The sequence below is a fragment of the Pteropus alecto genome, unplaced genomic scaffold (assembly GCF_000325575.1).
Source record: "Pteropus alecto unplaced genomic scaffold, ASM32557v1 scaffold179, whole genome shotgun sequence".
Classification (NCBI taxonomy): Eukaryota; Metazoa; Chordata; class Mammalia; order Chiroptera; family Pteropodidae; genus Pteropus; species Pteropus alecto.
This window is the reverse complement of record NW_006442112.1, coordinates 626,107-638,211: the sequence shown is the minus strand read 5'-3', so window position 1 is coordinate 638,211 and position 12,105 is coordinate 626,107.

The window sequence follows — 12,105 nt, the reverse complement described above, 5'->3', positions numbered from 1 at the left end:
TGCAAATTCTCCAACAATTAATTTCCTTCTTTTGGCTCTAGACATCATAATACCTCCCTTCCCTCTTTGTTTTACCAGACTGTCTTAATGTTTGCATTTCCCAGGTCGAATGACATTAAGTTTGAAGTTGGCTGCTTCCTGGAGACCTCTCAGGAGTACTTAAATGTCACCTGTAATTTATCTGCAGTTATACTATAGGCCATAGGCTTTTGGAAAGATTTCCTGTAGACTGTTGATTACACCCATGGTAGGTGGATTTCTGTAAATTGCAAATGCAGAGCCCCACCTTAACTTGCTTGCTTTGTCTTCTTCCTGATCACTTTCTTCGTCATCATTTGTCCCCAACTTACCTTTACATTTATAACTCTTGTACACCTTTTCCAGGAATTAATATGTAACAGTAAGTGCTGAATTACTTAACAGTTTAAACATGTGCTTAGGAAACTGAAAAAAAAAATGCTTCTACGAATTCTTTTAAGTATTTGATTGTTAGGACTTCAAAAAGAAAATTTTAAGTAGTCATGAATGGAAAAATTAGTACTTTGTTGTATTTATTTTACTGTTTATAATTGTTTTTAATTTGAATCCACAGAGGATGGTGCTTGGAAGATATCCTTCTCTTTTTAGAGATTAGGACCTCTAAAGGTATTAATCTGTCTTTGATCACAGTGTCCAAAAATGAAACATCCCATAATGATAAGAGGAATTGATGCATGTGGAATTTTTTGAAATCAGTTCTTTTCACTATGTTGAATCAGAATCAGACCTCACAAAGTAGCCTCTCTTAACAATAATATGGTGTGAGGGAACTGGATTTAACTCCCAGCTCCCCACGCACTACCAATGCTGCCTTGGAAAAGTCTAACTTTTCTTGACCTCAGTTTTTTCATCTGTAACTTAGTGTACTTGTTTCTCATAGGGAGAATATCCAAGTAGTAGCCTATACTGAGAGGCAGAAAGTGTGTGGTGTTAGGGAAGAGGCAGTGAGGCAGTATGGTATAGTGGTTAGAAACACAGATTCCAGGGCTAGTCTACCTGAGTTTGAAGTCTGCCTCATTTTGCTTATCTATGAAATTTTATTTTAGAAAAATTAAATGAGTTAAAATATGTAAAGCAATTAGAACAATGCACTTCATAGTTGCTTGCTATGATGATAATGATCCCAAAGAAAATATAAGCCGAGGGCCTGAACCCAACAGACTTTCTTTTACCATTGAAAAAGGGAGCAGAGGGAGTCACCTGAAGTCTAGCTGAACAAAAGTCCTACAACTAGGGACACACAGAAGAGGCCACTTTGATACTGGTAGGAGGGTTGGAGATGCAAAACTGGCTAGTCCCACTCCCGCATGTGGCAGTGAGAATCAGGAGAAATATCTTGGCTGCAGAGATTCCCCAGAGGAGTGAGGGGTCCCAGCTCCAAACTGGGCTCCCGGCTCCAAACTGGGCTACCCAGTCCAGGGTTCCAGTGCTGAGAAGAGATGTCTCCACAACTTCTGGCTGTGAAAACCAGTGGAGATTGTGGCTGAGTGAGAGGAAGGGCTGGGGATGTCCAGGCATTCCTCTTAAAGGGCCCTGCATGAACTTACTTGGTGACGGACTCACTCACTTTGAACTCCAGCACTGGGGTAGCAGCTCGAAAGGCACCAGGGACATACAGGGAGGAAATGAATTGTCTGGCTTCAAGGAAGAGGCTGGAGGGGAAGCTTCCTCTCAGACACAAGTGTTGGTAGAGGGCATTGTTCCTTTTTAGAGCCTTCCTCCACCCGGCTTGCAGACCCAGGCAGTCACCATATCTGAGTCTCTGGCAACAGAGCTAACACAGGTCATCCCACTCTGGTGAGTCCATGAGACCTCGCCCCTCCCAACTGGTGGCCTGTCCAAGCTGCTACCAGTAGATTTTCCATACAAACAGCCTGTCTTGGCTCATGCTGTGGACTTTCCTAAAATCTTTCCAAGGTTCAAAAAACCTAAACAGGCAGCATTGGGCCTCGGCATGCCCCACACCTCTTGCTGAGCAGTCTCAAGCCCAGCACTAGCAGCAGCTGGCCTCAGTTTGCGGCTTGGCCTCTCAAGGCATTTCCAAGCCCATTATGGGTGGTGGCCATCTGCGGATTGCTTCATGGCTCATGCCAGGCGGCCCCAGCCAGGGCACAGGCTGCAGCTGAACTTGGCTTGAGGCAGAGCCCCTCCCAGGAAGCCTTGGCCTTTATTCCCGGTGGCCAGCTTTGATCTAAGCAGGAACACCACCTGGGGGCACATCTGAGAACGACACACCCAAAGTGCAGACATGGCATGCACTGGAGCCCTGCTAAAGCAAATCCTGCTCTGTAGGGTCAGCACATTAGCTCCTCCTGTGGTCACTGCCAGTCATCACAACCAATCGGCCTGAGGACAATCCCTCCCATTGACGAGTAAACAGCAACCAAGGCTCAATTACAACAGGAGGGCACATGTAACCCATACAAGGGACATAGCTGGAGCACCTGGCTCAGGTGACCACGGAAGACTGTGCCACTGGGACCCACAGCGCACCTACTACACAAGGCCACTCTACTAAGACCAGGAGACATAGCAGCCCTACCTAATACGTAGAAACAAACATAAATAGGCAGCAAAAATGGAAAGACAAAGAAACATATCCCAAATGAAAGAACAGAATAAAGCTCTACAAGAACAGAATAAAGCTCTTGGTTGTAAAGATCTACAACCAAGAAAAAGAACTAGACAAAATGGAGACAAGCAACCTACCAGATGCAGCTTCAAAACAGTTGTTATAAGGATGCTCAAAAACTTAAGGGAAAAATAGAGGAACTCAGTGGGAACTTTAACGAAGAGATAGGAAACATAAAAAAGAAAGTCAGAAATGAAGAATACAATAACAGAAATAAAGAATATCTTAGGAGGAATCAAAAGTCAATCTGAAACAGAGGATCAAATCAGTGATTTAGAAGATCAGAACAGCAATTAAAAAAAATCCAAAAAAAAAAAATGAGGATAGTTTAAGGGGCCTTTGGGACAGCATCAAGTATACCAACATTTGCATCATAGGGATACCAGAAGGAGTAAAGAGAGAGAAAGAAACTGAAAATCTATTTCAATAAATAATGACTGAAAACTTCTCTAACCTGGTGAAGGAAATAGACATACAAGCCCAGGAAGTGCAGAGAGTCTCAAACAAGATGAACCCAGAAAGGCCCAAACCAAGACATATAACAGTTAAAATGCCAAAGGTTAAAGACAAAGAGAGAATCTTAAAAGCAGCAAGAGAAAAGCAGTTACCTGCAAGGGAGCTCCCATATGCCTGTCAGCTGATTTCTCAACAGGAACTTTGCAAGCCTGAAGGGATTGTCACAAAATATTCAAAGTGATCAAAAGTAAAGATCTATAACCAAGATTACTCTACCCAGCAAAGCTATCATTCAGAGTCAAAGGACAGATATATTGCTTCCCAGACAAGAAAAAGCTAAAGGGGTTCCTCACCACCAAGCCAGTATTATAGGAAATGTTAGAGGGACTTCTTTAAAAAGAAGAAAAAGAAATAAAAAGATTTTAAAATATCAATAATAAAATGACACTAACTACATATCTAGCAACAATTACTTTCAGTGCAAATGGGTTAAGTGCTCCAATCAAAAGATAGGGTGGCTGAATGCATAAGGCCCTTACATATACTGCCTACAAGAGACTCACTTCAGATAAAAAGACACACACGGACCGAAAGTAAAGGAATGAAAAAAGATATATTTATCTGAAGAAACCCAAAACACTACTTTGAAGAGACATGTGAATCCATATGTTCATTGCAACATTATTTATAATAACTAACATATGGAGGCCACCTGGGTGTCCATTAATGAATGGATGAGGTGGTGTATATATACATATGTATACACACACACACACACACATACATACAATGCAATATCACTCAGCCATCTGCAACAACATGAATGGACTTAGAGGGTATTGTGCTGGAAGGGTTAGAGAAGGTGGCCCAGGTGTTCTAGGTCCCAATCTTAGAATGCTGCCCCCACACCTATAGCTAGTCAAGTGCACTGAGAAAAGAGCCACAATAAAGGCAATACCTACACCCAGGGCTTTGCCCATTGGTTCTCCAGTCTGCACATGGGCAAGAATACACATAAGATGAAATTCACCATTTTAGTCATTTTAAAGTGCACAACTCAGTGGCACTTAGTACATTCACAATGTTGTACAATCATTATCAGTATTTAGTCGCAGAAAATGTTTATCACTATGAAAGGAAACCTCATACCAATTGAAGTCACTCCCCAATCTTGTCTTCTCCAGTCCCTAGCAATTGCTTTCTGCTCTGTGGTATCTTCTTTCCATCCATCTCGATGTATTTGCCTATTCTGGACATTTTGTATAAATGGAATCAAACAATATGTGACTTTTGTGATTGGCTTCTTTCACTTACATATTATTCAGTATATTTTTACAGAGGGAAGGGTCCATAGAGAGACCCAAGACAGGTAAATCTGAAGGTGAGGAACAAAATATAGTCTTTGCTCTTATATTTAGAAATCTCAGTTGGAAGTTGACTCAGTTCCTTGGCCTTTTCTGAGAAAGTTGATCCAATGAAAGGGACCCCCTTTTTTTCTCTAATGGGTAGTTCAGCCAGGATCATTAATGTGTGTCTACTGAACCTGAAAAAACTAGCCAGTCTGGAGTGGGAGCAGGTGGTGGACAATCTTTGAGGAAAGACTGAAAATGTGTCTCTGCCTTGGAACTGACCTCTCTTCACTGTGAATTTTTTGCTGCCCTTGAGTGGTTTCCTGGTTGTACAAGCAAAGGGAAAACAGGTAACTTTGGGGGAGAGAATAACATTATTTCGTTGCTTTGTAATTGGTCTCAGAGAGGATTTGTTCATTTCAAAGGGGGAGAAATGAATATTTTGAGGAGTTTGCTTAAAGTTCCATTTTATCGGGGAAAACTTATTCCTACTGGAATTTCCAAAGACTAAATCAGAGAATCAACAAAGTGAGCATTTGCTAATTCAATGTTCATTCAACAAACATTTATTAAGTATTTGCCCTCTAACAGGCACTGTGTCAGGAGCTGATGATACAGTAATAAGATGACAAATTCCTTGTCTTCATGGAACTTACATTCTGGTGAGAAGGGCTGATAAAAACAAGTAAAAAGAAAAATATTTCAGGGAGTGATGGGTACTATGAAGAAAACTGAAACAGGTAAGGAAGTAGAGAATAATGTGTGTGTGATGGAGGGATTATTTTAGATAGGGTAATCAGGGAAGACCTCTTTGAGAAATTGACACTTTAATGCTGAGAAGGGAACAGTCCTGCTTCTTTGGGGTTCTAGATGGAAGGACTAGTATGTATAAAGAACATGAGGTGGAAATGAGCTTGGTGTGCTAGAGGAACAGCAAGAAGGCCGGCGTTATGAGTTAAATTGTGTCTCCTCAAAAATTCATATGTTGAAGGTATAACCTGCAGTACCCCAGAGTGTGACCTTATTTGGATGTAATTGGTTAAGATGAAGTCAGACTGCAGTAGCGTGAACTTCTATTCCAATATGACCTGTGTCCTTATAAAAGGGGGATATTTGAACACAGACATGCACACAGGGAGAATAACCATGTGAAGATGAAGACAGGGATCAGGGTGATGCTTCTATAACCCAAGGATCGCCCAACTTTGCCAGCAAACCACCAGATGCTAGGGTACAGGCATGGAACAGATTCTTCTTCACAGCTCTCAGTAGGAAAAAATCCTGCCAACATCTTGACTTCTAGCCTCCGGGAATGTGAGAAACAAATTTCTGTTGTTTAAGCCACTCAGTGTGTGATACTTTATTCTGGCAGCCCTAGCAAACAAATACAGCCAGTCTTGCTGGAGGGAAGTGAGAGTAGGCGCTAAGAAATGAGTTCAGAGAAGTAGATAAAAGTCAGATTATTTAAGGCCTCGCGGGCCTTTGAAATGTGTTACAAATAGAGTTAAACCTATTGTTTTTGGTAGATTTAGGGAGACTCTGAAGATTAGAAGTAGGCGAGGGCTATAGGTCACCTCTCCCGCAGCTTCCTTACTAGATAGAACATCACAGTGAAGGTAATTGTCAGTCTGAATTCAATGACTTATACAATTATTAACGATCAGGGACTAAAGCAGTCATATAGCCTCTTCTTGTGAACTGGATGAAGTACATGTTCTTTGACCTTTAGGAACTCCAGCAAGTTCCTTCTTTGAATGAAAGATTTACCTGAAACAGAAGGCCTAATAAAATGGTAATGGAATCAGTCTATCTTCTCGGTGGAGCAGGAAAATCTTCTATTAGGTGGTATATTTATTGCTGTTCTACAAATGACCCCAAAATCTAGTGCCTCAAAACAATAAACATTTATTATCTCACATAGTTTCTGTGTGTCAAAAATCCGGGAGCAGCTTAGTTGTGTTGTTCTGGCTGAGAATCTCCCATGAGGTTGCAGTCAAGATGTTGGCTAGGGCTGTAGCCATCCAAAGGCTTGAAGGGGCCAGGGATCTGCTTCCAAGGTGGTTCATTCATATATTTAGTAAGTGTGTGTTAGTTCTTGGCAAGAGATTTCAGCTCCCTACTTGGACTTCTTCATAGGGCTGCTTGCATGTTCTCATAACAAGATTACAGCAATGATCCAAGAAAGAGCAAGAGAGAAGCTGCAATGTCTTTTCTGACATAGTCTTGGGAGTCACACTCTGTCATTTCCATAATATCCTACTGATTACACAGGTTATCCCTATTCGATGTGGGAAGGAACTACACAAGAAAGGCATCACTGGGGACCATCTAGCAGGCCGGCTACCACATAGTGGGACATAGGACCACATAGAGTTTGAGGTTTTGAATGCCGCTCCAAAGATTGTTGAGCTCTGGGGCTGGTTTGTCGGACTTTTATATTTTATTTATGCAAGGGTAGAGGCACCTGGACAATATTTGTAGCCATTCCACATGTGTTGAACCTGAGTAGGGTCTTTCAAATCCTAACTAACCACTCCTGAGTACGTATTCCTGATTAGGATAATTCAGATATTAACTAACCACTCTCAGAGAATGGATTAATACTAATTTACAATGAGTTGTATAAATTGTTTATCAATTTATAATGAATAATATAATGAATAAACATTGTCTGGTTCTTCTCCACTTCCAAATACATACTAAATCTACCCCGTCTTCCTACCTCCATTGCCCTCACCCTAGACCAGCATTTCAAAAGGTCATTTTGTAGACAGATACACTATTTCATTAAATCATTACTTCTATGAATCCAAGATGTTAAAGTTTGTAAAACCTGCCATTTTTTTATGCACCCAGAAATAAAAATTGTTCTCAATTAAACTATGACATACCATTAATGGTAAAATTCATTCCAATTTCAGGGGTGATCAAAAGTGAAAAAACACACATTCAGAGTAGATTAAATAAGATAAATCACACAGTGCTACTGAAGTGTTTTGAAGTGAATTATAGACAATATAAAACATTGTACAAATACAGTAACATGGTAAGGATTTTCTTTTAAATGTAATAGAAAGCAGTATTGAGCAGAGAAGAGATGAAATCTAGTTTCCAGTTTTATAAGTATATTCTGTTAGTGGTGCAAAGAACAGATTATGAGAGAGGGATGTGACCAGAGTGACTTGGTCTAGAGTCAGAGCAGTAGATATAGAAAGAAAGGGTGGATTTAGGATATATTTTGAAGAGGAGAAGGACCAGCAATGTTTATTCATATTGATAAACAATTTATACAACTCATCAAGCAGAAAGAAAACATTGTTCCAAACTTAAATACCTCCCAGAATTATTAACTCTTGTTTTGGCACTTCTTAACTCAGTACTACTAGGTCTCTGTGACTTCCTAAAGCTCTACCAATCCCTTATTAGCTGTAGTGAGTCCCACCTCCAAGTGCTAGTATTCACTTTATTGTAAAAGAGAAAGCAGCATATTAAATTAAGTCACACTAGGGCATGAATGACTGACAATAGCCCTTTGTGTCTTTTCCAGGAGCACTGACATTTTTACATGGGTGCTTCATTTATTTATTTTTGTTGTGGTAACACTGGTTTCAGGCATACAACATTATAATTTGATATCTGTATACACTGTAGATCAAAAGTCTAATTTCCATCCATGGATGCTTTCAAATATAAAGTGTCTTAGTCTGTTCATGCTGCCATAACAAAATATCACAGACTGGGTGGCTTAAACAAAAGATATTTATTTTCTCAGAGCTCTGGAGGCTAGGAATCTGAGATCGAGGTGCCATTAAGGTTGGTTTATGGTGAGAGTTTTCTTCTTGGCTTGCAGATAAGCTGCCTTCTTCCTCTGTCCTCACTGGTCTTTCCTCTGGGCGCACACAGAGGGAGAGAGAGGGAGAGATAGAGAGATAGAGAGAGAGAGGGAGAGATAGAAGGAGAGAGGGAGAGAGGGAGAAAGGGGAACAGGGAGGGAAATATCTTGTGTCTCGTCCTTCTCTTACAAGGACACAGGCCCTATCGAAATAAGACCATGTCCTTATGACCTTACTTAACCTTTATTAACTACTTATATGCCCTATCTCAAATTTAGCCACATTGGCTAATTACCACTTTAACATATGAAATTTGGGGGCACACAATTCAGTACCACTCTGCAGAATATATACTAGGGAAATAATTTGAAGAACAAGAAAATTATGAATAAAGATTTATTGCAGCATTAGCAATAGTGGCGAAAAAAGGAAACAATACAAATGCTCAAGAGAATAGTCAAGTCAATTATAGTATATCTAAACAGTAGAACACCACACAGCCACTTAAAAAGACTATAACAGGAAAATGCATATGCTTTGACATTGATAAAGAGGAAAGCCAAGATATCGGGATAATCACAACTATGTAACATTTGGCATGTAGAAAGCCTGAAAGGGAATACAGCAAAATATTAAATGTGGCTATTGATAAGTAGTGAGTTTGTGTGATTTAAAAATATTTTGTTTTTCTAAATGTTCTAAGTTTTTAATTGGGCATGTATTTCTTTTATTTTTTATTTATTTTTATTTTTATCAAAGTTATACATTATCATAGTCTACAGAGTTAAATAGTTCTACAAGTTTTGTTGTGAAAAATAGTGCTTTTCCCCTTCCCTATAATTTCCCATTCCCCAGAGAGAAGAGCTTTTGTCTCTTTTAGCTGATTCTTTTAGTACTTATCTTGGTTCTCTAACATTATCTAATTGTTGTTTTTTAACTTTTTTAGTTTTGGGCATTGTCTATTGACATACCTACACACACTTTGCCCCACACCTCGCTCAAGGACCCTTCCTATTCCTACGTTATTCCAATATAGGCATATTGTGATTTTGGTTAGATCACTGTTCGGTGTTTACAGTGTGGTGGCTAAGTAGACATTATTTGCAATTGATCCATGAAATATGAATACTTTTCCTTATTGACACAACTTTTTGTTTTTCCTTTAGCTAATTATTATTATTTTTTCTTTAGTTTTCTTCTCAAAGCTTAGCAGAAATTCAACTTTAAACTATCAACTTTAAACTATCCACCTCCTCTCCATGTGTTCAGGTATATCAGGTATTTTGATGTTTTCTCTCTTAAAGCCTTCTGGCCTGTATGAGTTGGTTGTCTTCTATTTTTTCCTGATGTGCAACTGTCATCCTGGGACCTTCCTTTATTATCCTTGAGATTCCCTTTTACCTCTTTCTTATGCTGGATTCTTTCCCCACTAACCTAAGTCTTTCCTTCTTCTTGGTTTAAAACTCTTGTTTTAACCAGGAGGTGCATGAAGGGTAAATTTTTGAGACCTTGTTTGTCTGAAAATATCTTTATTCTGCTCTCACACTTGATTGACAGCATGACTGGGTACAGAACACTAGGTTGAAAATTATTATCCTTCAGAATTTTGAAGGCATTTCTCCATCATCTCTTCATTTCCAATGTTGATATTGAGGAATTCAAAGCCATTCTGATTCCTGATCTATTATATGTGACCTGTTTTTATCTCTAGAAGCTTGTGCGATCTTCTTAACCTATCACTGAGAAATTTTATGAAGATGTGTCATAGTGTGGGTCCATTCTCATTAGTCACAGGTTCTTTCAACCTGGAGACTCACGACTTTCACTTTTGGGAAAATTTTTGAATATATTAAAATGTTCATTCCTTTAATTTTCTCACTATTGTTATAAGGTTCAGCTTCTTCAGATCTGCTGAGGGAATTAATCACTTCACCATTTGCTTTCTAGCTTTCAAAATACTATCAATTCTATCTTCTTTCTTTGTAAGTTATGCCTTTTTTTAAAAATCCCACCACTATCACTTTTTACATATTATACACACATTTTGGATACTAATCCTTTTAGTTTTGTTATTATTTTTCAAATCTATGTTTTCTTTTACTGTCATTAAAATGGGGCTTAGTGAAGGAGCAAAAACAAATTTGTGTACAATCTGCCATCCTTATATAGAATCATGAATTGCTTTTATAGTTTAAACTACAAATTTCACATATGAGTGAAACTTTCCAGAATAGTAAAAGTCTAGGGGAAAACATCTTTTGGGCTTTGGAGCCTTCCTAGAACCCTTTGGATTGCACATTGTAGGTCACCACTGAAATCATCAAGTCAGCTCTGGGGAAAAGCTTTAATGAACTGCAGGCACCCTGCATGTACAATGGATTGAAATAGCTTATGATATTGTGAAAGTTTGCCATTATATCAGAAAATGTTTTCAGTTCCTCTCTCAGCTTGCTAAGTCACAGGCCCAGAAGAAGCTGAATAGATGATGCTTGTATGGCATGATTTCAGGAAAAGGTCTCATTCTTAAGTTTGTACCCTTCCTTCATCCTGCCATTGCGACCCTCCCTGATATTTGAAATCTTTTTTACCCAAAGACAGAGCCTTTCTTTTCACAACCAGAGGACAAACTCTCTGGTAGAGGAACATGGTGACTTATCATCCCAAGAAGCTGTTGATGGATACAGAGACCACCAGGGCTCTGAGTATTTGAGGTCAGAGAGAGGGCACTTTGAAGAAGGTCCAGGAGCACAAGAATGAGGGAGATCTAGGAAAGAAAATCTGAGATCATTGGTAATGAACATTTCTTCTTTCATAGTGTTGCCAAAGGTGATGGGGGGAGCCTAAGCCTCTGATATTTTAGAAAACATTTTATTCACACTTATGAAGCCAACATTTCAATTGCCAAGCCATACTGATGACGTACCACAAGATGTGAGGAGCTGCAAGGAGATGCTTGGAGAAGCAGTGAATGGAGTGAAGACAAATGCCACAGATGAAAGAAGTATCAATGAAAACAACTAACTGGACCTATTGTGGTAATCATTTTACAATATATGTAAATCAAACCATTATGCTGTATACCTTAAACTTGTACAGTGATGTTATGTCAATTATTTCTCAATAAAACTGGGGGAAAAACAACAACAATAATTATGTGTTTGTCTTTGGGGAGCCTCCAATGGGTTTATTTCAAAGCTGATAATAATGAACAGAAAACAATTACATCAGGGAAGTATTAATATGCATATCTAATATCCCTTTCTGCCTTGTGTGTACTGGGCCATGCCTTCTGGTCACAGAGACATAGGCAAGATTGCATGGTTGGTATAGGTAGCAGACAATGTGGACTCATTTGTAATAAGGCTGTCAGGGCTGTTTAACGTGTTTCAGAAACCTTCCTCAGCCTCAAGCAGCTTGAGAAGTGGCACATGACAAGCTAAGGCTTGCCATAATACATCATTCTTCATTACTGCCAGGCAACCCATTTGTTTTTAGCACAGGGTATGTAAAAGGAAAAATAATAGGATGCAAGTTCTGGTATATATCTGGGGGATCCGTGGTGAGGGAGGCAAAGTCTCTCCCATGCCATGAAGGCCAGAGTCAGCAATTTGATCTGCACTAGTTCTATGGAGAAATGTAAAGAGGCCTGAATTCTCATACATTGCTGGTGGGAATGCAAAATAGGCTAGCCCCTATGGAGGGGAATTTGCTGCTATCTAGTAAAATTACATATGCATACATAAAGCAATCTCGCTTTCCAGAATGTATTCCAAAGACATACTGGAAAACATGCAAA